This window comes from Rhincodon typus, chromosome 30 (genome assembly GCF_021869965.1).
Source record: "Rhincodon typus isolate 14 chromosome 30, sRhiTyp1.1, whole genome shotgun sequence".
Lineage (NCBI taxonomy): Eukaryota > Metazoa > Chordata > Chondrichthyes > Orectolobiformes > Rhincodontidae > Rhincodon > Rhincodon typus.
In genome coordinates, this window is record NC_063361.1 from 20,945,047 (window position 1) to 20,951,046 (window position 6,000).

At 43.8% G+C, this 6,000-nt stretch overlaps 1 protein-coding gene and 1 non-coding gene across 3 annotated transcripts in view; one reads left to right on the top strand and one right to left on the bottom strand.

Annotated features, from left to right (window-relative positions):
- Positions 1-6,000, top strand: part of mpp2b (MAGUK p55 scaffold protein 2b) — a 526,590-nt gene that overhangs the window by 62,383 nt on the left and 458,207 nt on the right. The window lies entirely within an intron of this gene.
- trnac-gca lies at positions 5,305-5,376 on the bottom strand. Its single transcript has one exon. It is a non-coding gene; the product is annotated as a tRNA-Cys (tRNA).

Below are 6,000 nucleotides of genomic sequence, written 5' to 3' on the forward strand. Positions count from 1 at the left end.
CAAAGATTGAAACACCTAGTAGACCTTGCAAAAAAAGAGTCAAAGCATAAAAGTTTGCTTAGGGAAAGTGCAGGGGAGTGGATCTAGCTACGTTGCTTTTGCAGGGAACTAGAACAGGTTTAATGGGATGGATGCCCTCCTTCTGTGCTGTAATCCTTCCATAATTCTATGAAATTTCACCACCATGACAAGAAATTCCATATGTTTTAATTTTGTCTTACATTTTATCTTCTATGTTAATCCCATGTGCATGTCTTAATCACTTGTTTCAATATACTTTATGTCAAAAAAAATTACAAGTCAAAGTTATGGGATTCAATGTTCCTGGATTAGATTCTATGAGAATACTTCAGCACTATTGGCTGCTTACTCTGTTGACAATGGTGCTGCTGGACATTTTTTAATTCACTTATGGGATGTAGGCATTGCTGGTTGGCCTGCATTTATTACCCATCCTTATTTGCCCCTGAGAAGGTGGTGGTGAGTTGACTTTTTGAATTACTGCTGTCCATGTGCTGTAGGTTCACCCACAATGCCCTAATAGGGAGTGAATTCCAATATTTTGACCCAGCGACAGTGAAGGAATAGTAATGCATTTCCAAGTCAAGTTCATGAGTGGCTTGCAGGGGAACTTCCAGGTGGTGCTGTTCCCCATGTATCTGCTGTTCTTGCCCTTCTACATTGAAGTGTTCGGGGTTTGAAAGGTGCTGTCTCAGGTGAATTTCTGCAGTGCATCTTGCGGATAGTACAGACTGCTGCTACTGAGCATCAGTGGGGGAGGGAGTGGATGCTCCTGGATCTGGTGCCAGTCAAACAGGATGCTTTGTCCTGGGGTGTGTCAAGCTTCTTGAGTTTTGCTGGAGCTGCATCCATCTAGGCAATGGGGTCAAGAGGTGAGTTAATCACTGCAGTATTCCTACCTGCTCTTGCAGCCACTGTGTTTATGTGGCAAGTTCAGTTGAATTTCTGGTCAGTGGTAACCACAAGGATATTCAGTAGCGATTCAGTAATGGTAACACTAGTGCATGGCAAGGTGCGGAAATTAGATTATCTCTTATTGGAGATGGTCATTTCTTGGTATTTGTTTGGTACAAATGTTACTTGCCACTTGTCAGCCCAAGCCTGGATATTGCCCATATCCTGTTGCATTTGAACATGGGGTGCTTCAGAATCTGATGAGTCATGAATGGTGTTGAATGTTGAGCAATCATTGGTGAACATTCTCACTCCTGACCTTATGATGGAGGGAAGGTCATTGATGAAGCAGCTGAAAATGGGTGAGTCTAGGACTCTACCCTTAGGAACTCCTGCAGAGGTGTCCTGGAGCTGAGATGACCGACATCCAGCAACCCCAACCATCTTCCAGCATGTCAGGTACAACTCCAGCCAGTGGGGAGTTTGCCCTGACATCTATTGATTCCAGTTTTGCTAGGGCACTTTGGTGCCAGGCTTGGTTTCATGTGGCCTTGATGTGAAGGGCTGTCACTCTGTCATTGCCTCTGGAATACAGCTCTTTTGTCCATGTTTGGGCCATGGCTATAATGAGGTCCAGAGCTGAGTGGCCCTGGCAGAACCCAAACTGGGTACCACTGAGCAGGTTACAGAGTCATAGAGTCATAAAATCATACAGCATGGAAACAGACCCTTGGGTCCAACTTGTCCAGGCTGACCAAGTTTCTTAAACTGAACTAGCCCGATTTGCATGCATTTGGCCCATATCCATCTAAATCTTTCCTATTCATGTTCCTGTCAAATGTCTTTTAAATGTTTATAGTTGTATCTTCCTCTACCACTTCCTCTGGCAGTTCGTTCCATACATGCACAACCTCTGTGTGAAGAAGTTTTTCCTCAGGTCCCTTTTAAAACTTTACTCTCGTGCTTTAAATCTATGCCCTCCAGTTTTGGATTTCCCTACCCTAGGGAAAAGACCTTACAAACCTCTATAAGGTCACCTGTCAGCATCCTATGCTCCAGGAAAAAAGTCCCAGCCTATCCAGCCTCTCCTCAGATGAGTCTCGGGAACATCCTTTCAAATCTTTTCTGCACCCTTTCCAGTTTAAGAGCAATGTCCTGTACAGCCGCAACATGACATCCCAACTCCTATACTCAATGTTCTGACCAATGAAGACAAGCGAGTCAGAGACCTTCTTCACTATCCTGTCTACCTGTGACTCCATTTTCAAAGAACTGTGTACCTGAACCCCTCAGTCTCTCTGTTCGACAACACTCCCCAGGGCCCTACCATTAACTTACCATTTATCTAAATTAAACTCCATCCGCTAATCCTTGGCACATTTTCTTCTTGCTTTTTCTTCTCTTTTCATTTATCCCCTTCTTCTTTTCTTAGTTTTTTAGAAGTTTTCACTTATACTTACCTTCTAAAGAGAGCTGTTCAGTAGGAAGGTGGCTTCGATGGGGTCCGCAATGGCGGTAGCTTCTTCAGATGCTGTGTAATTGTCCAGCATCATTCACGGCTGATGTAGCAGGAGTGCACAGCTTAAATCTGATCAGATGGTGTGGGATGACTTAGCTCTATCTACCACTTGCTGCTTATGCAGTTTGGCAAGCAAATAGTCCTGTTTGGTGGCTTCACCAAGTTGACACCTCAACTTCAGGTATGCCTGGTGCTGCTCCTCGCATGCCATCCTGCAATCTCCATTGAATCAGGGTTTATCCCCCGGCTTGATGATGACGGTTGAGTGAGGGATATGCTGCAAGGTTCGAATTTTTGTCGGGAAAGGGAAATACTCCATTAGATCTTTGTTGACATCTTCCTTTGATGTCAGGGATGAGTACTATTGCTTTACTAATGATGCAAAATTCAGCCCAAGGTTCAGCATGTCATTCATGATTTCATTGCAAAGGAACTGACGTTTCATGAGCTATTATTGGTACCTTACAGCTTTTGTATTAATTGTCAGTGTCAAAAAGTAATTGTTATTGCTTATCTGGACCAATATATTTCCTGAATGGTTGCTTTTTGAGCAGGAGTTGTGAGTAGAATTGTTCACCAGAATAATTTCCTGTAAGCAAGATATCTATTTGTAAGTGTTTAGTGTTGTAGAAAATGGCATCATTTGCTTTGTTATTTTAGAGAGGTTTAAAGCATTAAAAAAAATGAACACATCGAATTTGAAATATCAAGCTACTGAAGAAATTACAACAGCTGTACGTCCTGTCTTAGTCTCAACATTAATTTGAATTATCTGCTACTTTAGATTGAAATCTTGCACAAATGGTATACTTTGCTCATGTTAAATTGCTTCATTTGAACAAAAAGCAATTTTAAATGAGGCAGGAGCAGTAGGACAGTTACTGGGAATTGTGCAGACTATTCTGAGCTGCATTCATAATGGCTTGATTGTTGCCTTCAGTTTTTTGTAAATTGTCCCCTGTTCTGTGAATATATTTTGCACGATTTATTGCAAAAGCCCTTCTGTGCTTTTTCACATGGCTTTACTCCTCACATAACAATGAAAATATGTAGTTGTGGCACTGAGCCAGAACTGTGCACAGAAGCAGTGATGATTGCAATGTAGAGATAATGACAGCACAAATGATTTTGGTACCTTCATATTTTCATGACGTTCTACCACAGTCATTGCTATTCACAGAAATAATAAAGATGTAGCACGGATCTTTGGAGAACTGAGGATCATCAAACTACGATGTTGGACTAAGCGTACTTTTCTTAAAATAATGACCTCTTTTGCTTTAGGCCGTGTCAAGTAGTATTGATAGATTCATAGAGTCATCTAGTTGTGCAGCATGGAAACAGATCCTTCGGTCCAACTTGTCCATGCCAACCAGATATCCTAGATTAAATGGGACTAGATTAATTTAGGATAATGGTTGGCATGGACGAATTTGACGAAAGGAGCTGTTTCTGTGCTGTACATCTCTGACTCTATCAAGACTATTTGACATGGCCTAAAGCAAAAGCGGTCATTATTTTAAAGTACATTTGCATGGCAAGGCGTTTATTGCCCATCCTGAGTTGCCCACTAACTTGAATCTTCACAGCAGTTGTATTGAAGGAATATCAAGAATCCCGTATACGCAAGTTCCAGGGTTTCAACCCAGTCACAATCCAGGAATCCTGATGCATGTCCCAGTCAGGATGTTATATGCTAGAAATGAGCAGGTGATAGTTTTTCTGTTTGCCTGCTGCCTTTGTTTAAGGTCAGTGCATGGACTACTTTACCTTAATGGTTTCAGGCTATTAATTACAGTATCGATACACAGATGACAACACTTTAGCCTTGGTGTTCCACTGTTTTTTGATTAGTTCAAATCTCCTGGAATTAGCGAAACAAGTGCAAATTGAGGAATTTCAAATGCAAATCATGTCCAGTGCAAATCAAATTTCTGGGATCAGTTAAACATTTTGATATCTCCCTTCTGCACACTCAGAACTGGCCATGAATTAAGCATCATTTTTCACTTATTGTGCCTATTTTGGTGCTTCGAAGAAACTCTTAAATTTAAGTTCATGGGAACTGTGAGGCATATTTTAAAGATTTATTTATTTCAAGGCACCAAATGAAACTGGTTGTAGCTTTATTTTACCATGGCCTGTTCCAAGACCGACTTGCCACTGCCAGGATATTGATTGGTATCCTTTGTTTTGGTGCCATCTTTAAGGGGCTATCAATGACCTTCTCCACTCCGCCAGTGTAAGTACTATCACCTTCTCTCCGATATCTCACACATGCTGAATCTCTCCTATTGTGCCCAGCTCCCATCAATTCTCAAACTCTGCCTAACATCTTCTCTCACTTGCTGTCACCCAGCCGCACCTCTGCATACTCTGCTCAATGGCTCAAGACAGCTCCCCAGCTGCACCACCCGCTTTCATCTCCCTTAATACCTGCCTCTCTCTCAGTCCCGGAGGAAAACAGCCCACGTTTGGGAAGAACGACTCAACATAGAATCATAGAATCCCTACAGCGTGGAAACAGACCATTCAGCCCAACAAGTCCACACTGCCCCTCCGAAGAGCATCCCACCCAGACCCATTCCCCTACCCCTGCATTTTCCTCATGTCTAACCCACCTAACCTAAATATCCCTGGGCATTATGGGCAATTTAGCATGGCCAATCCACCTACCCTGCACATCTTTGGACTGTGGGAGGAAACTGGAGCACCCGGAGGATACCCACGCAGACACAGGGAGAATGTGCAAACTCCACACAGACAGTCGCCCGAGGGTGGAATCGAACCCGGGTCCTTGGTGCTGTGAGGCAGCAGTGCTAACCACTGAGCCACCATGCTGCCCAAAGAGAGCTCAAGAGCCTCTATAAAGGGGGCACCCAGATTTGAACTGGGGTCCTCTTGATCTGCAGTCAAATGCTCTGCTACTGAGCTACACCCCCAGCACTGAACTACACATGGGCGAGATTTGGCCCTGCAACCCTTTTGTCATGACCACCCTGAGTCTGATCACCCGAAGCAGCTGACTGATCACTTCCAAGCCCCTGATCTGGTATCGGAGACTGCCCGTGGCTGACAGTACTGGGGCCCCCTTAGCGAAGGCCGTTCTCCATAGCTTGACAGGAGACTGCTGACAACAATGTCAAGCTTCCTGGCAATAATTCAGCAGCATTGTGAGTCTGGTATCTCTGGCTGAGGTGGAACTGCAAAAAGGGAAGTGAAGGCTATGCAAGGCAAGAATGCTATGAGTATCCAGGTGGGTTCAGAATGAATGAGAGCCTGGAGATGCAGCCTGGCCCAGTCCATCAGCTGGATGTGTGTTCCTGATTGCACAGTGTCCTTGCTGCAACATTATAATGAGAGTTCCCAATCGGGCCTGAAGTGCAGCATTGAAGTGGGCTGGAAATCTCACTAAGGGTTCTTAAGGCTGGAACCTGTCATCTACCAATGTCCATGGATGAGGGGTTCCCTCTCCACAATATTAAGGCCATTTGTAGCAAAAGGTGAGCTGAAGTCACCAAGTACCCACTCTGACATCCATGTTGAGAAGTCCCAATAAAAACTGA